At 45.3% G+C, this 22,347-nt stretch overlaps 1 protein-coding gene across 1 annotated transcript in view; it reads right to left on the reverse strand.

Annotated features, from left to right (window-relative positions):
• LOC126251364 (BTB/POZ domain-containing protein 1-like) overlaps positions 1–22,347 on the reverse strand; it is a 469,703-nt gene that overhangs the window by 112,549 nt on the left and 334,807 nt on the right. Inside the window, exon 2 of the mRNA XM_049951743.1 lies at positions 18,865–18,945. The gene's annotated coding sequence lies outside the window, so the exon portion shown is untranslated. The remainder of the gene's footprint in view (positions 1–18,864; positions 18,946–22,347) is intronic.

Below are 22,347 nucleotides of genomic sequence, written 5' to 3' on the forward strand. Positions count from 1 at the left end.
GTTGCAGATCATCTTCAGGTCTAGATGGAATAAAAAAGCCAGCAACAATAAACGTATTTTCAGGAGGAGGTGCCCCTTAGCTCTTATATACTTGAGAAATGTCACATTATAGCCTTGAACTGCTGATGAAATACTTTATATATACAACCACTTTCAGTCGTCTGACTATGATCAGGTTCATAAACGTATTCACAGCATCATATTAGACGAAATATAAAATCGTTAGCGTCAGGTGATAAAACCACGAATAATGCACTGTTATCGTATCGTAATATAAATTACGTCGTCAGTCTATAAAAACAATTTTCTTTTCTGTAGGACTAACAAAAATGGTTCAAATGGCTCTGAGCACTATGGGACTCAACTGCTGAGGTCATAAGTCCCCTAGAACTTAGAACTACTTAAACTAACTATCCTAAGGACAACACACACATCCATGCCCGAGGCAGGATTCGAACCTGCGACCGTAGCGGTCGCGCGGTTCCAGACTGTAGCGCCAGAACCGCTCGGCCACCAACGGCCGGCGTAGGACTAACAGTTTCCGCGTTGCAGGGCATGGAAAAATCGCAGATTATTAAAAACTGTGTTTCAATGGTACAAAATTGATGTTTGTTTTTAAATGGAGTGGGTTAACCACAAATATTAAATGTGTATACCACATATAAGTGAAGTAGAAAACAGTAGCAATGGATGAATTGTGTTCTGGGGTTGTTGCGGGCTGGAGTGAGGGGGGGGGGGGGGGGATAGACGCGTGAGGGTAGGCAGGTTGCCAGATTGTAGTCGTGAACCACTTTTCTCCTTTGTAGGTCTGCGAACTGAAGAGTAAGCAAGCGATTTCCCACTCTCTCCACCACACTACGATACAAAAAGCCGCTGCAGTTATTGCTCGAAGTTAAAACGACCGTTCCGCAGCCCGCGTAATGAATCACTGATGACGTAGTGTGCAGACACTACCGAAGGAGGGATTTATTTTCCATAAAGCGTGTTAAAACTACACTGAATACAGGTGGGAGATGTTAAGTACAGGAAGAGAAGCATACGGATGGATTCTATGTAAATCCCTGCACACTGTTCTACGCAGCTTGAGGGGAAATTGATTCTTAGTCATCCTGTACGGCAGCCGTAGCGATCTTCCAGGAAAGGCAACTTCTCCCACCACGAGGGCTGCTCTCTTTCCAGACAAACCATGCTTCTCCAGCATTCAGTTCTCTTATGGAAGTAGACCAAATAACTCCACTGATATTATGTTTGTATAGTCGACTTATTTTCAGGTTATTAAGTGAGTGCTAGTTTGCGGTTTTTAAGGGACCTTTACGTAAAATACGTTCCTATAACCAAGGGCTGAAAACTGTGCAGGGTGAATCACCTAAAACTAGCATCGCAAATATTGCGGAAATGGGAAGTGCTATTGACGTGCGGTGTTGACAGATTGGTTTGGTGGTCAGGGGTTCGTACTGTTAGCCAATCAACAGATTGTAATAATACTTAGAAAGTGTATTTGTCGTGCAAATATACACATTTTTAAATGGAATAATGTCTATTTCAATTAACACACTAAAAGAAGGTGAATTACAATGTCAGTGGTGTTTGTTGCAGGATTCTAAGGCGAATCGTATTTTGAAAAGTTCCCATACCGACTGCTGCCTCGTGCCAGCATGTCAGCGCAGATGTCCGAGCAGGCTGCAGTAAAACGTCGTTGCATATCATCGGATGTAGTAGGTATGTCCTCGTAGACAGCGTCTTTCAGCTTTCCCCACAGAAAAAAGTTGACGGGAATCTAATCCTGGGAACGGGCCGCCCAAGGTACAGGTCCCATGCATCCAATCCAACGATTTGGAAACAATTCGTGAAGACATGCTGTAGTACTTCGTGCTCTATACTCTATGGGTTAGACAGCCATCATGCTGGTACCGCAGGTTCCTTCTGGTCTGCAGAGGACGTCTTCTAGCATTGTGGTAGATGGTCTGGTAGGAGGCTGCGATACTTTTGCGTGTTCAGTATTCCGTCTGTGAAACATGGGCCTAGAGCTGCTGGTTCACTATCCCACACTACACGTTTACACTCCATGGACGCTGGCGTTCCACCTGACGAAGCCAACGGGGCTTGTCAACAGACCAGTAGTGCATGTTTCGGCGGTTTACCTGGCCATTATTGGTAAATGTGGCTTCGTCACTAAACAAGATATATGATTCATCTGGAATATCCTGTCATAACGCCCATGTACAGAAGTTAACACGATTCTCTTAATCGTTGCCAAGCAGCTCTTGATAGAGAGAGATGGAGAATGCGTAGCACACTTGTCTGACCCATGTCTGATCCATGCAACCATTCCTCGTGCGATTGCGCGGGAGCTAATGTGCGGATCAGCTGCAACGGCAGCAAGAACGTTGATTTTCCGCTCTTCTGTCGTCATTTGTTTCCTTCTGTTACGTTGTGCAGGTGTTACACTACCACTGTTTGAAGAGGCTGATAACTAACTGCCGAGGTGGTTGACATCTATTGGGATATCTTGCCGCATATATCGTAAAAGAACGAAATGCATTCTTCCTACACTCTCCTGCACTGGTAAAACCCATCGTCCACTCATAGTCCACTGCTTGGACCGTCACACTGACTAACAAGTCGCAATGGACTCAAGTAAAACACAAGCACACTGGACGGAAACGTAACAACACCTTACCTAGCATCTACGCAGGTTTAATGGCACAAACAAATGTATGTTTGCACAAAATTAAACTTTCTAAGTATTATTACAATCTGGTTATTGGTTAACAATACGAGCCCATGACTATAAATCCATTCTGTGAAACCCACACATTAATGGCACTTTCCATTTCCGCAATATCTGCAGTGCAAGTTTTAGGTGATTTACCCTGTATAATTTGTGTGATATTGTCAGTGACACATGTAGTGTTGGCGGGGAAGGGATTGGACTGGTGAATGTGACATATTGCTGCGGTCTGTCGTTGACAGCATATTGTAACGGCTTGTAACCGTGTTGCAGCCACTTGGTGGTGTATTAATGAATGACCAGTAAGTTACTGCATTTCTCTTGCCATTAATTGTGTTGCTGGTAGAAGGCATAGATCTCTTCCATTCTGGAACTGCTGGCACTTGTAGAGTGGGCTGCAATGAGCGGAGCCGCTTACCACACAACCACAGCATATCTTGCAAGGTGCTTGTGAATATGCGGGAAGGAATATGACTGTTCATGTTTAAATCTACAACAGTAATCAGCTGTGGTGCATTGCTTGAATTGTGTTGAAATATCCGATGTTCCATAACACCTAGGTGACCTACTTCTGTTAAAGAGTGGCGAACTTAAGTCTGTGAGCCCCTTTAGATGTCAGGAGAGTCGAGGCTGTGATGCATTTGATACCCACAAGCTTCGAAAAGTATTCTAGCCATTGATAGTGGAGCTAATGAAATCGATCTTGTCGAATACATATTGACAGCATGTTACACGGGGAGCAGGCTCCTCCGTGTGGCATACAGATGGCAGCTCCAGTTGTAGGCCTTTTTTGCATAATAGCTCACTTAACAACTGCAAATAAATACCCTGTAAACTAAGAATAACTCTGCTATTTAAACAAGATCTCAGTGAAGTTATTTTATCTATTCAGCGAGAGAACTGGACAGGAAATAATGGGGAGATATAATCTGTCTATAAATTAAAATCCGAGCAGCACGCGTTTTGGGGAAGTTGCCTTTCTTGGAAGAACTACAGCTGACGTACAGCACGACTGAAATCAATTTTCTCTCTAACTGTGTAGAACAGTGTGCAGAAATTTACGTAGTGTCTGTCCTTATGAGTTTCTGGCGTTAGTATTAATAGAAATTCATATCTGTTTACCATTTAGTGTTACGGCACTCTGTGGAAAATAACATCCAGGGCAAGTCTGCAAGTACGTCTCCAGTGATTCACAAAAGAGTGGTGGATAATCTGGTGTATTGGTATCCTGCATAAACCTAATCTGCTTTCAGAAAAAAGAGTTGCATTACTTACTAAACAGCCCTCTTATTAAAGTTCTGATGCTGCTAAGTGTTTGTTTATAGTTGGAAACTGCGAACTTTACAGTTTCCGGTGCAGATCCATGATCGAATTAGAAGACGTCGATAACGCTCTTGCTTTATCACGCGTGCATGACTGCATCACGTGTGCCGGCAGATGCTACTCTTATCTGCCGCACAGGTTACAACTTGATTGCTGCGAGTGTTCCCCAGATATGATAACAGCTCTATTCCAACAGTCATCTCTCGAATAAAGATAAATAAACCAGGAAAATTCTTTTCACTTTCTCAAGTAGATATACAACTCAGCAGATACGGATACTAGGAATTGTACTCGGATGAGCAGTGGTCATACTCAAGGTCCATTGACCACGAGGGCAGTCTTCTATTGACATTCTCTGTTATATCAGATTACAATATGAAACGATTTGTACGTTAATTTAATCATTTTACTTAGTAATTAATCAAGAACTAGAAAGAATTTTTCCTCATTTGGCCATTGTAATAATAATAATAATAGATACTAGATAATATGAATATTCCCAAGGTTACAGTTAGTCTATTGACATTTACAGGAGGGAGACGAAAGGAAAAATAAAAATCATATGGGAGCGAGCTAGTGGTCATGAAAAAATAAGAAACTGGAAAGACGCAAGTGAGGAGATGATGAAGGCTAAGCGGTGGAAGGAAGTAAAAGTTTTGAGATGATACGGGGGCGTTTAGTAAGTAATGCAACAGTTTTTTTTCTGCAAGCTGGTTAGGTTTATGAGGTTCATTCAGGATACCAATAAACCATATTACTCGTATTTTCCACTCTTTTGGCTACGAAACCCTATTTTTCAACATAATCTGCATTCAATGTGACGGTCTTATGCCACCTTACTGGGTACTGGGAGGTCCTGTATGCCTGTATGGTACCACTCTAGTGGTCGACGTCTGAACCACCATCATACTGCGTCAATAACCTCCCCATCATACACGTTCTGCTCCCAATGGAGTGCATTCTCCATTAGGCCAAAGAGATGATAAGTGCAGGGTCCGGGTTGTAGAGCGGCTGAGGAAGAATAGTCAAATGAAGTTTCGTGAGCTCCTCTCGGGTGCGCAGACTTGTGTGAGGCCTTGCATTGTCGTGGAGAAGAAGTTCGTTTGCATTCTTGTGGCGCGAACACACTGGAGCAGTCACATCAGTGTGCGCCCTGAGCGCACGCGAGGGGTTAGCGCGACCTTGTTGCGATGATGACAGCCGCCACGCCCAACGACTCACCGTGGTTTTGTTCACTGACAGGTCTCCGTAGACATTCTGCAAGCTCCTATGAATATCTGCGATGCTCTGGTTTTCCGCCAAAAGAAAGTCAATGAAAACTCTGCTTGGAATGCACCTTTGTTACAGACACCATTTTGAATATTACACATAGCGCCACAGTCTATCAGAACTTCATGAAACTGGAGGGTCTGAAGCGGGAATATTTCACGATGTCCCGCAACAAATGCTACATTTTCTCAACCGAAACAGTCCGAGAGAAAAAGGTGCTATATTACTCATTGAACGCCACTGTAGTAGAATGTATTGGACGTTGCTATTAAACGGAGTGTTCTGGTTAAGCTTGTATAAATGGAGGACTAAGTCGTTTGCTTGGTAGAGGCCAACAGATAAGGATTACTTAATAACTGCAATGAAATTTCCAAGACCCTGTGCCTCACAAGCAGAATTGTAATTTATTGTTGAGACTCAAACCATAATGGCACTAATGATTCTTTTCGCGTTACGTAACAATTGTTCGGTAAAATAGTACTGAAACACATATAAAATAGAATTAACCAAGAAAGCACTAAAGAATGTTCTAGTTCTATGTCTGGGTAATGCCGGCCGGAGTGGCCGAGCGGTTCTAGGCGCTACAGTCTGGAACCGCGCAACCGCTACGGTCGCAGGTTAGAATCCTGCCACGGGCATGGATGTGTGTGATGTCCTTAGGTTAGTTAGGTTTAAGTAGTTCTAACTTCTAGGGGACTGAGGACCATAGCAGTTAAGTCCCATAGTGCTCAGAGCCATTTGTCTGGGTACAGCCAGACAGATCACATCGAATGAAACAGGTGTATCCTTCGAATTATGGATCAATGTTGCGAAAACAGGCGTGAGGGAGTCAAATAAGATCGCCTGCCCACATACATCCTACCTGCGCGTTTGCTGCACTAACGTAATAAAGTAAAAACATGATTGCAAATACAACTCTCGCGAGGTTAATGGTTAGCCTGAATGATCGTGCCGTGTTGAGCCTACCTGACTCTAGGGAAGATGCAACAGTAGAAGTCGTCGAGAGTCCACGTTTCGCTTCTGGTGAAAGGAGTTGTGTAATTCTCTGTTGACGTAGCGCAGGTATTTTCCTGCGTGCAATGTCAGCAACTAAGATATATTTTTATCCGTCCTATGCTAGAGCATTACTATGCGGATAGGATCCTCACCAGGTTGGATTGGCGGAGGACACCGAAAAAAGTTCAAAGAAGGGCAGCTCGTTTCGTATTGTAATGAAACAGGAGATAGCGATTTGGGATGGCAATCATTAAAAAAACGTGTTTATCGTTACGTCTAGATCTTTTCATGAAATTTCAATCACCAACTCCTCCGAATATGAAAATATTTCATTGTAGCTAACCTACATATGGAGAAATGATCATCGTAATAAAATAATATAAACCACAGCGGCCAGAGACAGTGGTCGTGTGTGTGTGTGAGTTGTGCTTGTGCGAATGTGCGTGAGTTCTGCTTCAAAGACGGCGTTTCAGCTGAAAGCTAAAATTTACAGCAGTTTTTTTGTTGTGCCTGTCTGCGACTCAACCTCTTCTCTACATGGTGAGTAGCAATCTATTCTTTTCATAATATTGTTGTTATTCCATCGTGGACTTTTTATTATTCTTTTGGGCGTCCTGTCATCTGTCTTCCTCTTCACACGTCCTACGAGAATTAATAGATTTAAATATGTGTTTCTTCTGTACCATTTGCTATACTTAATGGTTATATTTATTTAGGATGTTCGATGGTCATCAGTATTCAAAAACATTAATTTGAGAGTTTAAGAATCGATGTTTCAATATCGATAATGAAGTGTTAGAGACAAAATATTGCCTTTGGTGATGACAAAAACCCAGGCTACTTTTTACCATAATGAATAAATTTTTCGTCACTTAAACGAATATCTTTGTGGCCATGTTTCATAATGGCACAACGCAGTGCAACTCTTTTGCGACTTGATGATGATATTTGGTTTGTGGGCGCTCAACTGCTCGGTCATCAGCGCTCATACAAAGTCCCAATTTTTACACAGTCCAATTTTTTCACAGTCTGCTCTAGCCACTGTAACGAATGATGATGAAATGAAGAGGACAAGTACCCAGTCCCCAGGCAGAGAAAAATCCCCAACCCGGCCGGGAATCGAACCCAGGACCCTGTGAAACCAGAGGCAGCAATGCTAGCCACTAGACCACTCGCTGCGGACTTAAGTGACTTGGTTGTATTCATGTCGGGTCTCCAGCTGTAACATATCGTCATCTGGACACAATATTTCGGCAGTCCACGTAGCCGCCATCTTCTGGGGAGTAGGCCGCCGCACTATCTCGCCGGAACTGAAATCAGACACTTTTTTCCCCTCTATTGTACACTCCTGGAAATGGAAAAAAGAACACATTGACACCGGTGTGTCAGACCCACCATACTTGCTCCGGACACTGCGAGAGGGCTGTACAAGCAATGATCACACTCACGGCACAGCGGACACACCAGGAACCACGGTGTTGGCCGTCGAATGGCGCTAGCTGCGCAGCATTTGTGCACCGCCGCCGTCAGTGTCAGCCAGTTTGCCGTGGCATACGGAGCTCCATCGCAATCTTTAACACTGGTAGCATGCCGCGATAGCGTGGACGTGAACCGTATGTGCAGTTGACGGACTTTGAGCGAGGGCGTATAGTGGGCATGCGGGAGGCCGGGTGGACGTACCGCCGAATTGCTCAACACGTGGGGCGTGAGGTCTCCACAGTACATCGATGTTGTCGCCAGTGGTCGGCGGAAGGTGCACGTGCCCGTCGACCTGGGACCGGACCGCAGCGACGCACGGATGCACGCCAAGACCGTAGGATCCTACGCAGTGCCGTAGGGGACCGCACCGCCACTTCCCAGCAAATTAGGGACACTGTTGCTCCTGGGGTATCGGCGAGGACCATTCGCAACCGTCTCCATGAAGCTGGGCTACGGTCCCGCACACCGTTAGGCCGTCTTCCGCTCACGCCCCAACATCGTGCAGCCCGCCTCCAGTGGTGTCGCGACAGGCGTGAATGGAGGGACGAATGGAGACGTGTCGTCTTCAGCGATGAGAGTCGCTTCTGCCTTGGTGCCAATGATGGTCGTATGCGTGTTTGGCGCCGTGCAGGTGGGCGCCACAATCAGGACTGCATACGACCGAGGCACACAGGGCCAACACCCGGCATCATGGTGTGGGGAGCGATCTCCTACACTGGCCGTACACCACTGGTGATCGTCGAGGGGACACTGAATAGTGCACGGTACATCCAAACCGTCATCGAACCCATCGTTCTACCATTCCTAGACCGGCAAGGGAACTTGCTGTTCCAACAGGACAATGCACGTCCGCATGTATCCCGTGCCACCCAACGTGCTCTAGAAAGTGTAAGTCAACTACCCTGGCCAGCAAGATCTCCGGATCTGTCCCCCATTGAGCATGTTTGGGACTGGATGAAGCGTCGTCTCACGCGGTCTGCACGTCCAGCACGAACGCTGGTCCAACTGAGGCGCCAGGTGGAAATGGCATGGCAAGCCGTTCCACAGGACTACATCCAGCATCTCTACGATCGTCTCCATGGGAGAATAGCAGCCTGCATTGCTGCGAAAGGTGGATATACACTGTACTAGTGCCGACATTGTGCATGCTCTGTTGCCTGTGTCTATGTGCCTGTGGTTCTGTCAGTGTGATCATGTGATGTATCTGACCCCAGGAATGTGTCAATAAAGTTTCCCCTTCCTGGGACAATGAATTCACGGTGTTCTTATTTCAATTTCCAGGAGTGTATTTCAACGGCCCATCTGGAGCGGGCTGGTAGCAGCATATGCGCTGCTCTTCAGCTGAAAGACATTTATGATACAATACAAGACATTTAAAATAAAGTAAAGGAGAAAATATGGCGTACATAGATATAAAAAGGGGAAACCATTACGGAAGAGAACAGACAAAAAGGGGCGACTGTAAAATGGAGATAAAAACCGTAAAAAATAGCGCACACAACAAAACACACTCTGGGACAGTTAAAAGAACACAAGGTGAAGTATGCCCGGAGAATAAAAGTATCGATGGACAGCGTAGCTGTGTACAAGTCCAGCACACAGTTAAAATCACAGCTCTTGACGTCACGGAAGAACAGTACCAAACACAACACTGACATAGCACACTGATGACGATGAGCAAACTGAGAGGAACTGCCAGTGACATGGAGACGAGGGAGACGGGAAGAAGAGAGTGAGAGGGGTGGAGAGGGGGGAGACGGGTGGGGGCCGCGCCGAAGAGGGCGAGACTTTTGTTGATAAATAAATATTTCACATATTCCATAATTTTTCGGGACTGCATCCGGGATATTATTAACTCGTGTACCGGTATTTCAGGTGTCAATCTTTCAGCCATTCTCAAGGCGCGTCATATGCAAGATTTTTAAAGCACTTTACATTGTGGAACAAAAATGCGTGCGTCAAAGATAACAGTGTTGGCAACAAGAGGATCAGTCATAGCTTAAATCAGATGAGTCTAGGAGTAAAACAAAGCAACCATAGAGTCAGAAAATCCGCAGTGATTAGTATTTGGTTGATTACTATAATTGCATCGGTTGGAATGTCAGACATTGAAATGGATTTCGGGAGAGTGAACACACTGGCTACCAGTGTCATCCTACTAGGATTTAGTGGTAAAGGAAGCTGTGGAAATACAATTAGCAGACAACGTGCACAAGCGAGAAGAGAATATCCAGCTCGAAAAATCATGGAAACCCATTATTTCACGTCTGCGTTCTCGAAGGAAATATTGTTATAGGTCTTCATTGCCCGTCAGTCCAACATATGCTATCCATAATAATTAACGACATACTTCGTAAGTACTGTGTATTGCTGATTCTGTACTTATATATTTTTACTCTAGAGGCGTAAAGTTTTATCTGTGACAGACGCTCTTGTTACCAACAACGGTACCTTTGACGCGTGCACGTTTACTTCACATCGTAAAGTGTTTTAAAATCTTGCAAGCGATTCACTTTGAGAATGGCTGAAAGGTTTTCAGTCGACATATCGGTACAATAGTTAATGATAATCCCGGATGCACTCCCGAAAAATGATGGAATATTCAATCCTCTAGAGAAATGGAAGTAACAAATGTTAAGTATATTTTATATTAACCAGCTTTGATTCCACAAGGAACTGTTGTACACAGTGACTGTAAAGCGACCGTAGACTATGACAAGGGAGGATGGTAACACAGCAAGTAGTCGTAATCCCACTGTTTTTTTTATTATACTTGCATATCCAGATTTCAGCTATAAATAGACATTTTTAGTACATTTGAATGAGTTATAACACAACAAACTCGCAGCAGCTACACATCATCTAATGACTTTATGCCATAGTATATATTGATAACTTAATTAGATTTGGGATCGACTGTTGTCGTCCATAGACGTTTAGACGTCAGTGATGAAATCTAAATCAGCATCAATGAGTAGCCGACATCACACATCTGTATATGTTTGTCTCCAATCCACTGCCTATCCCACAGGCACACAGATTTTTCGTTCCAGTGCTCTTGGAGTGTTTATGTCCACTTCTGCACGTCAAAACGCTACCTCGATGAAACGATTTCTTACGAGTAATTAACAAAACATTTTCGCAGGGCGGTTGCCGGTGTCGGCGCTGGATCTGGAAGATCGGAGGCAGCACGTGGAGCAGGGGGCGTGTCGGCCCGCTGGAGGAATGCGATGCAGCCGGAAGCTGGCCTGGTGTGGCCCGTTCTGGGCTCGGCGCGCGTTATTTCGGACGTCGCGGCGGCCTTATCCGGACACGCGGGCCACCTGCAGCGCCGCCGGATACCCGACACCAGCGCCGCCCTCTCCCGCTATACTCGTCTAGTCAGACGACCGGGAGATGCAGCTCTGCGTCGGATACCGGGTGTGGTAGTACAAGTGTTACAGAGAAATGGTTTAGGCTCCTTCAAAACAGCGCACAATCCGCTGCAGAGCGCAGACATTCTGGAACAAATCCACCATTTTGTCCTTTCTCCCAACAATCGTGGTCCCACAAGGTGAGCAAGACAACTGCCATTTTCCTTGGAAGGTAGAAGAGAAGCACAAATTCTGTCCCGGGAGGGTCGGTATCGGGAACTGTTGCCGATAGGAAGAGAATCCAGCCACGCTTTGCCACTAACATTGCCAAACATATCTACATCTATCTACATCCACATCCATACTCCCCAAGCCACCTGACGGTGTCTGCCGGAGGGTACTTTGAGTACCTTTATCGGTTCTTCCTTCTATTCCTGTCTCGTATTGTTCGTGGAAAGAAAGATTGTCGGTATGCCTCTGTGTGGGCTCTCTCTGATTTTATCCTCATGGTCTCTTCGCGAGATATACGTAGGAGGGAGCAATATACTGCTTGACTCCTCGGTGAAGGTATGTTCTCGAAACTTCAACAAAAGCCCGTACCGAGCTACTGAGCGTCTCTCCTGCAGAGTCTTCCACTGGAGTTTATCTATCATCCCCGTAACGCTATCGCGATTACTAAATGATCCTGTAACGAAGCGCGCTGCTTTCCGTTGGATCTTCTCTATCTCTTCTATCAACCCTATCTGGCACGGATCCCACACTGGTGAGCAATATTCAAGTAGTGGGCGAACAACTGTACCGTAACCTACTTCCTTTGTTTTCGGATTGCATTTCCTTAGGATTTTTCCAATGAATCTCAGTCTGGCATCAGCTTCACCGACGATCAACTTTATATGATCATTCCATTTTAAATCACTCCTAATGCCTACTCCCAGATAATTTATGGAATTAACTGCTTCCAGTTGTTAACCTGCTATATTGTAGCTAAATAATAAAGGATATTTCTTTCTATGTATTCGCAGCACATTACACTTGTCTACATTGAGATTCAATTGCCATTCCCTGCACCATACGCCAACTCGTTGCAGATACTCCTGCATTTCAGTACAATTTTCCATTGTTACAACCTCTCGATATACCACAGCATCATCCGCAAAAAGCGTCAGTGAACTTCCGATGTTATCCACAAGGTCATTTGTATATGTTGTGAATAGCAACGGTCCTACGACACTCCCCTGCGGCACACCTGAAATCACTCTTACTTGGAAGACTTCTCTCCATTGAGAATGACATGCTGCGCTCTGTTATCTAGGTACTCCTCAATCCAATCAAACAATTGGTCTGATAGTCCACATGCTCTTACTTTGTTCATTAAACGACTATGGGGAACTGTATCAAACGCTTTGCGGAAGTCAAGAAACACGGCGTCTACCTGAGAACCCGTGTCTATGGCCCTCTGAGTCTCGTGGACGAATAGCGCGAGCTGGGTTTCACACGATCGTCTTTTTCGAAACCCATGCTGATTCATACAGAGTAGATTTGTAGTCTCCAGAAAAGTCATTAGACTCGAAAAAAATGCGTGCTCCAAAATTCTACAACTGATCGACGTTAGAGATATAGGTCTATAGTTCTGCACATCTGTTCGACGTCCCTTCTTGAAAACGGGGTAACCTGTGCCCTTTTTCAATCCTTTGGAACGCTACGCTCTTCTAGTAATTAACAGGCCAACCACGTGAACATACGGGACAGAAGCCAGTAAAAACAGAAAAAGAAGCTTAGACAGTATTGCAACTAAGGTAGTAATACAGCAAAACAACTTACATGTCGCATTTTGAAAAATGCAGAATAAAGTAGTCGCATAGGTCAACATTTCGACATCTGTCATTATGTTCCTACGTGATGCTATATGGATACACTTCAAGAGCTTGAAATTTCTACTAATTTTTATGAAGTATCCACTGCTGTTATTAAATGAACAACGCGATTTAATTAACAAAATTGTTTTCTGATTGTTATGATATCTCTTTTCCATGTTTTTTCCTCTCTTCACGTCGTTGCGGTTTCTTTTCCTGACGGCTCGGACTTCTGTAATAGTAGCTTCATCCATCAGTTCTTTCACGCAAACAATTTGGTGTGCATTTGCGAGAGATAGCTAATAGCTTGCTACTCGCGGACCGCGTCCTGCTTCTAGCACATGTCTAACTTGGATACAACAGCAGTTAAGCAATTAATTACTAGTATTCACTTTGAGAAGGCTTAATATATTTTACATTGTGTTTATTTTTAATACTACATTTGCGAATTAAGAGTTACGAGCTTTATATTAGTAGGTGATTAACCGCGACCTTCAATCCCAACAATCAGAGTGCAGACATGTTAAAATTGTGGACGCTCTACAAGTCTCTTCGGTTGCCGAGTTCCTAAGTAACGTGTTCAAGCTCGTGTACTTATGTATATAATTTTGATCTGTAATTTAGTTTCCTAGTATTTTACTATTTCATCCGCACGCCTTTCCTTTCCGTTTAAAGAGATCATCTGATGTTGACGTGGGACGTGGTAATAGTTCTAAATCGATAATGATACCAATTGTGTGAACTGTATCTGCAATGCAGGGTGTGCATTAATAAAACCGACAAACTGGAGGGACGGATTCCTGACTGGAAATGGAGGAAATAAGGTCCTATGAACATGTGTCCGGAATCTGATGTTGACGTGGTAATAGTTCTAAATCGATAATGATACCAATTGTGTGAACTGTAGCTGCAATGCAGGGTGTGCATTAATAAAACCGACAAACTGGAGGGACGGATTCCTGACTGGAAATGGAGGAAATAAGGTCCTATGAACATGTGTCCGGAAATGAACGCTGTGCGGGCGACGACAACAAATCGTCCTGGAACACAGTACAGAGCTGCAGAGCAGACACGTCATAAGGAATGTTCAAATTGGTCTCCAAGGGATACAATGTCATGCAGGAAACACATAACAGTACTTTCGCTTACACCATGTTAGCGGGCCACTTGCCTGGAGCATGTATTAGTATTGGTCCCAATATCTTGTAGACCTCGGCCCCCAGATCTGGTGTACGCACAGTTCGCCACCTCCTGCACGTTCGTCTTCCTGAAAGGACCCATGATCACACAATCGCCCAAAAAGGGCTTGAAAGGTTGTGTGATGAGGTTGGTGTCTATGAGGGTATAGTCGTGCTGCCTCTCGACTGTTTCCATCTGCTTGGCCGAACACAACACCACCTGGGTTTGTTCCCTACATGAATACCGCATGCTGCTTCAATTACACAGCCTGCAACACGCTAGGAACACACCGCAAGTGGTCAGTGAAACTTTCATTCGTCAGTGCCATCTACCATCATAACGGTCCATTTCCGGATACCCGTTCATAGGACACTTTTTCTACTATTTCCAGTCAGGAATCCTTCCCTGAAGTTTGTCAGCTTTGTTAGTACACTATTGGCCATTAAAATTGCTACAGGAAATTCAGATGATAAACGGGTATTCATTGGACAAATATATTATACTAGAACTGACATGTGATTACATTTTCACGCAATTTGGGCGCATTGATCCTGAGAAATCAGTACCCAAAACAACCACCTCTGGCCGTAATAACGGCCTTGATACGCCTGGGCATTGAGTAAAACAGAGCTTGATGGCGTGTACAGGTACAGCTGCCCACGCAGCTTAAACACGATACCACAGTTCATCAAGAGTAGTGACTGGCGTATTGTGACGAGCCAGTTGCTCGGCCACCATTGATCAGACGTTTTCAGTTGGTGAGGGATCTGGAGAATGTGCTGGCCAGGGCAGCAGTCGAACATTTTCTGTATGCAGAAAGGCCCGTACAGGCCCTGCAACATGCGGTCGTGCATTATCCTGCTGAAATGTAGGGTTTCGCAGGGTCAAATGAAGGGTAGAGCCACGGGTCATAATACATCTGAAATGTAACTTCCACTGTTCAAAGTGCCGTCAATGCGAACAAGAGGTGACCGAGACGTGTAACCATTGGCACCCCATACCATCACCCCAAGTGATACGCCAGTATGGCGATGACGAAAACACGCTTCCAATGTGCGTTCACCGCGATGTCGCCAAACTCGGATGCGACCATCATGATGCTGTAAACAGAACCTTCATTCATCCGAAAAAATGACGTTTTGCCACTCGTGCAACCAGGTTCGTTCGTTGAGTACGCCATCGCACGCGCTCCTGTCTGTTATGCAGCGTCAAAGGTAACCGCAGCCATGGTCTCCGAGCTGATAGTTCATGCTGCTGCAAACGTCGTCGAACTGTTCGTGCAAATGGTTGTTGTCTTGTAAACGTCCCCATCAGTTGACTCAGGAATCGTGGCTGCGCGATCCGTTACAGCCGTGCAGATAAGATGCCTGTCATCTCGACTGCTAGTGATACGAGGCCGTTGGGATCCAGCAGGGCGTTCCGTATTACCCTCCTAAACCCACAGATTCCATATTCTGCTAACAGTTATTGGATCTCGACCAACGCGAGCAGCAATGTCGCGATACGATAAACCGTAATCGCGATTGGCTACAATCCGACCTTTATCAAAGTTGGAAACGTGATGGTACGCATTTCCCCTCCTTACACGAGGAATCACGACAACGTTTCACCAGGAACGCCGGTCAACTGCTGTTTGTGTATGAGAAATCGGTTGGAAACTTCCCTCATGTCAGCACGTTGTAGGTGTCACCACCGACGCCAACCTTGTGTGAATGTTCTGAAAAGCTAATCATTTGCATAACACATCATCTTCTTCCTGTCGCTTATGTAGCACTTCATCTTCGTGGTGTAGCAATTTTAATGGCTAGTAGTGTATCAACCCTGTATACGAGGTGATTTTTTCCACCGTGTGCAAACTCTAGGGATTGATCGATGAAGGATATGCAACAAAAAGGGTCCGGAACTGCATGGTTTTCATGCTAGAGATCATTTATTCAATCGTGCATTGTTACAGAGGCTGCGGTCTAATATGCACTGTACCATGCAGCCACAGTTAGAGTACGTGTTGAAACTGGTTTCCAATTGCCTCAGTGTATGCGTGTACGCGCCGTAGCATATTCCGTCTCACACGTTCACATCGGCCAGGCTGCATCCGAACAGTGACAAAGGCAGCATCAATACGTTGCTCCAGTGTCTCCACATCTGGAATAGCTCTGCATACACGATGCTTTTGAGAGGGCCCCGTAACCAGAAATCGCACGGGTTGAGATCCGGTAAATTAGCAGGCCATACTACTGGACCCCGATTCGTTGATCAGGGAAGACACGATTGAAAAGCGTCCGGACGTCAACGGTGAAGTGGGCTGGAGCTCCATCACGTAGCACCCACATAACCCTTCGAATCATCAATAGCACTTATTCCAGCATGGTAAGCCAAGTCACACGCAAGAAACGCCGATAGTTCCGGCCTGTTAGGCGACGTGGGAGGAAGACTGGTCCTAAAATACGGTCGCCAAATATTCCAGCCCACACGTTCCGGCTGCACCGATGCTGATGGTTCGCTGTCACCGTACCATGGGGGTTCTGTATACTATCCCACAGATGACTGTTATGGAAGTTGAAGATACCACTCCGCGTAAAGGTGGTCTCATCTGGAAATAGGATGGATGACACAAATCTCGGAATCGTGGTTGCCTGGTGAAGAAACCAGTGACAAAACTGCTCCCGATGTGGAAAATCTGTCGCTAGTAAACCCTGCACACGCTGTAAGTGATAAGGGTAGTAACAATTGTCATGGAGAATGTACCACACGCTCATCTGCTTACCCTGTACTGGCAGGCCATCTGCCCAGTACTGACACAGCTGTCGCCTTCCACAGTGTTAATCACATTTTCCTCCATGTCTGGGGTCCGAACACGATTTTCTTCCTCCTGAAACCACCCTGCCTCAGACAAACGGCGAAACACTGTTGCAAACATTGAATGCTGCGGTTGTTGTTGGCGGGGATAGGTCTCCTGATAAAACATCGCTGCCCGCCGCCCGTTGCCATTTGCCTTTCCGTAAGTAAACGCCATGCCGGCAAGCTCTCGATTCCAATACGGAACCATTGTGTAAAAGACTGTATCACATCTACCACAAGTTGAATCACCAAGAGAAGTGAATCGACACAACATTACCAATGACTATGGCAGTAAAGGGCGCTAGGGCATGACGTATGAGGAACAGTAGCACCCTCTAGAAGGAAACCATGCATACTGTAACTGTGACTGCATGGTACAGCGCATATTAGATCGCAGTCTCTGTAACAAAGTACGATCGAGTAAATGCTCTCTAGCATGGAAACTATGCATTCCCGGACATGGGGTAATTAGACCTTTTTTGTTCCGTATCCTCTCATGGATCAATCCCTGAAGTTTGTATACGGTGGAAAAAATCACCCTGTACAGGATAAGTTTGCTAATTGAAAAATGGGAGAAAACGTCCCCTGAGAGGATAAGTAGCATATATGTGATATGGAAATGTTGTCTCTGTAACAAAGTATGATTGAATAAATGGTCTCTACCATGGAAACCATGCATTCTGGGACATAAGTTCATAGGACCTTTTTTGTTCTGTATCCTCTCATCGATCAATCCCTAGAGTTTGTACAAGGTGGAAAAAAATCATCCTGTATAGGATGAGTTTGCTAATTGAGGAAAAAGTGGAGAAAACGTCTCCTGAGAGGATAAGTAGCATATATGTCGTATGGAAATGTCGCCGGGAATACGTTCCGAGGGAGGTACAACAATTTGATGGTGGAGGTGAAAGACCTTTGACACTGACCCCGGCATCAGCAAGAGGAAGGTGGCCCACCGGCACGGGCTATACCAGACGACCGTGTAGAACATTCCTCACAACTGCCGTGTGTAGGCCTTATTACCCACAGAACTGTGCCCTCGGAGACAGTTTGGACACTGGTTTGTCCAACAAGCCACCACGGTGCTGCAATTTCTGTCATCCACCGTACTCAAAAATGGGAATACCTTTACGAGGGGCGGTGTCGTCAACCCTCACAACACACATCTGTCTGCTACAGAGAATTCACGTGGTGTGGTGGTAGCGGATCTTCAGCATCAATTCAGCCGGGGATTATTGGCGACCGTCTCTTGGGACTAGTCACCCTTCCACCTCGTAAAGGTAGTCCAATTTCTGAGTATGGTGGATGATAGAAATCGCAGCACCATGGTGGCTTTTTGGACAAGCCCAGTGTTCTGTCATGTGTTCTTTCAACCAATGAAACGTACACTTTCGACCTTCAAGTGGGTGTACCTCTAATGGATCGTATTCCTTGTCATATGCCCACATTACCTTTTTTCCTCCTTAGAGATTACGGATCGCACCCTGTAGTTTTCCTCCTTTAGCAAAATCAGCCCATACAAATAAAAAAAAATTACAAGGCAATCACTGTGTTTCCCTAAGGTAAATATTCATTCTACCTGAGTAAGAGGGGATCTGGGAAGATGTAATTCCTGTAAGACCTGTCAATGGAATTATCACATTTGTTAATCACAGTAGTTATCTTAGATTTGAGCTGACTCAAGTCCGTTCCTACCTTCCTGTCAAAGGAAACACGCGTTTGAGATTGTCACAAATTACGTCTGGCCTAGTATGCCGTCGGGTGCATAGCGTACAAAGCATACGTTTAGTGGCCACGGGGTCAACAGGAGAGTAAGACAGATGATAGAACGGCAGTGAAAACTCACCTCTGCGCCTAGCAGGAAACCGCGGTCTGCGTCATGGCCCTCGCAGCTCGTCGTCGAGCCCGGCGGCCGTGCTTGGAGTACCTGCGAACAGAAAGGCAGGCGCTTATACAGCTGATGCACTGGCCGTGTACTGCCGGCTGATCTCCTGATCACTGCGTCGCTGTTCAGGACCAGACTACAGTCCCAGTGAGGTTCGTAAACGTAAGAGCAACATTGTCATATTGTATGCATCACGCGGAGATGAGTCACTGTTGTGGCGAAAGAAGTCAGAGGTGAATATGTTATTTGAGATACAATAGAAAGACTTTTAATATTACGTATTAATATGAATTATACAGGGTGTTTCAAAAATAAATATCTATCGACACAAGACTATGCCCGCATCTCGTGGTCGTGCGGTAGCGTTCTCGCTTCCCACGCCCGGGTTCCCGGGTTCGATTCCCGGCGGGGTCAGGGATTTTCTCTGCCTCGTGATGGCTGGGTGTTGTGTGCTGTCCTTAGGTTAGTTAGGTTTAAGTAGTTCTAAGTTCTAGGGGACTTATGACCACAGCAGTTGAGTCCCATAGTGCTCAGAGCCATTTGAACCAACACAAGACTATACGTTCTACACGAGTGAAGATAGAAACTTCGAATTAATTTTGATTTGGGCATTACACAAGAAAGTTTTTATTTTAAAAAGAACCGTTCAATTTTAGACATATTTTATACATGTATATTTCACATGCATGTTCATACAACATTTGGATACATTTTACAATTACTTTCACCTATTATAAATTACAATGTGCCCAGTTACTGCAATCACTGCTCTTGCTATGCAGCTTCGCAGTTCACTAAAGTATGAGGGCCGATCGAAAAAAAATGTTTCCGTTCGAGGGCTATACAGAACAGAATCGGCATGCTAATCACGCAGACTCGACGTGGGCACCGAGACGATCATCCCACAGACGTACCAGGTTGAAGATACACGTTTGGTAAAACCCCATGTCCTTCTGCGTGAAGAAGTCCGTAACTGCCTGCACATCCTCGCCCGACGGGAATCGTCAAGCCGTCAAGGCCTTTTTGAGAGACCGAAGGCGTGAAAATCACTTCGTGAGAGATCAAGGCTACAGGGCAGCTGCTAAAGTGTCTCCCTCTAGAGTTGGCGTAACTTGTGCGGTACAACATTTGCGGTATGAGGACGTGCATTATCATAATGCAGCAGCACCCTTTGGCGCGCAATTCCACAACGGTGGTTTTCAATAGACGTGCTGTCCCGTAACCATTCTTCAGTCTCCGATAGATGTCTACCAGAGTTTGTCCTTCGGCAACCGAGAACACGGACGTCACACCAAATCGTTGTCTACAAGTCGGTGCCTATGTACCCGCATCGGAGCCGCGCTACATTGTACATAAGCTGCAGCAACGTCCTCAAATGGAAACTTCTTGATCGCCCATTATAGATGGAATCGAAGCCACGTAATGGACGGGCTCTTTCAGAAACAAAAACACAATGACATGAGGTGACTTGGAGCCTAAGGGTGCAATATGAGATCCGTTCGCCCCTTACTGCTGAACCACTGTGGAGACAGCTCACTGTTATGATATGCTCTTGCATGCAGCTTTCAGTGCAGTGTTGCTCCGTTCTACTGCGATGAAATTTCTGCGTGTTCTCGTAAGTGTGGAAAAAGTCATGTCTTCAACATGTCCAGGTCCCGTATCTTCACGGGCTTGGCGTCTTAATTATTAGGTTCGGCATTGTTGGTGGTAGAGGGTAGCCGGATGCCCTTCCTGTCTCCATGTCCCCCTCCCCTTTCCCTTCCTTGACAGTTGCCAGAGTTTGCGTACCCCAACTATCTGCGTCTAGTGTTATTCAACGTCCAAGTGTGCGAGCGTTTTCTAAACATTTTCGTTGCGGATCATGGGTACCAGTCCGGTATTCACCCAGACGGATGTGGGAAACCTAAAAACTACATCCTGCTAGGCTGGAAAACCAGCCCTCGTCGTAAAACCGCCAGACGGATTCGATTCGGGGACCGTCGCATCTCCCCGAATCTCTGTAGCGGCGTGCTAACGCTTGCGGCTGTCCAGGCAGGCAACATAGCCAGATATGTGATTCCTTTAATCTTTTTTTCCGCGAAAAAGGACAGTCTGTAAATCTTTCCCGGGAAACAGAGCAAAACGCAGGAATCTTTGGTTCGTCTGTCTCGTACTCGACTTTATTGTGCATTCCTCTCATTCTTAAGCTGTGGCAGTTCACTTTTGCGCTTAAACGGAATGTAGCTTCATTATTAAACACTAATCGTGAAACGACGTTGTTATATTACATTTCCACAACTACAATGAATTCACAAAAGTCTACATGTCATTCATTGCCAACATGAAGGGCTCGAAAAAACTGAATTCCGTATGGTTTGAAATACAAACATCACCACTAAACACGCCAGACAAACGCATGAGGACTACCTAACTCTAGCGTCGTACGATGGGAGACTTGTGTGAACTACATTCCAAAGTCCGCTGAATGCGTTCTACGTCTTTGTGGAGCACACGGTGGCGACCTGTGGATTTGTCCTTACATGAACAAAGTCTATCTTTAGACAGGCGGCTTCATTCTCGAATGCTTCGAGCTGTAGTGGTTGCACGTGCCACATAAACTGGCAACTTACTTCGGTACGGAAGTTAAAATTGTCCTCAAGTTTCTATCTCTCCTGGTGTAGAAGTCTCGTGAAATAGGAATATTCATGACAGTCAACAGGAAAACTCTCCAATTATCTGACTTCGTTATGTTACTCACAAGCCTTAAAATATACTCTGGCAGAGTGCTGAACACGTGTGACCATTCATTCATGTGATTTCTTTTTGTACTAACACAAAGCCTTAGAAATCTCAGTTGCGCTTATTACGCTACTGGCAGTCCATTCACGTTCTGTATTTCACAAAAAGTGACGGTTTTCTTCATTAAACAATTGACGTGGATATCTGCTAGGAACCCAAAGCAAACGCTGATTTGCTTTCTGAAGCTTATCAACTTCCTGACAAGAAAACACACACACACACACACACACACACACACACACACACACATACACACACACACACATACAAGCGCGCGCGCGTTCGCTGACACCTTTAAGAAAAGGAAGATTATAGAGTGTAGCGTCCTGTCAACGAGTTCTTTACAACTGGAGACGATTGGGTAATTGTTGGAAAAAAAATGAGCCGCGCTCTTGTTGAGCGTATCAATGTCATACAAATCTGAGCTATGTTGAAAGTTTCAAGTGTCTAGCTCATCGGGAAACGAGAGTGGTAAATGAAGTACCCCCGTCACACACCACACAAAAAAGCGAGTTAATGGGTCGTATCAATAAAAAGAACAATATCCTCTAGATAAGATTCTCAGAACAAAGTAACATTCTCTGAGATAGTTCTCAATTTCGTATGAATAAAAGATTCGAAGCATATTCTTTTATGAGATAGTTCCTTCTCACTGCCTCCCGCCCT

The sequence above is a fragment of the Schistocerca nitens genome, chromosome 4 (genome assembly GCF_023898315.1).
Source record: "Schistocerca nitens isolate TAMUIC-IGC-003100 chromosome 4, iqSchNite1.1, whole genome shotgun sequence".
In the NCBI taxonomy this organism is placed as follows: domain Eukaryota; kingdom Metazoa; phylum Arthropoda; class Insecta; order Orthoptera; family Acrididae; genus Schistocerca; species Schistocerca nitens.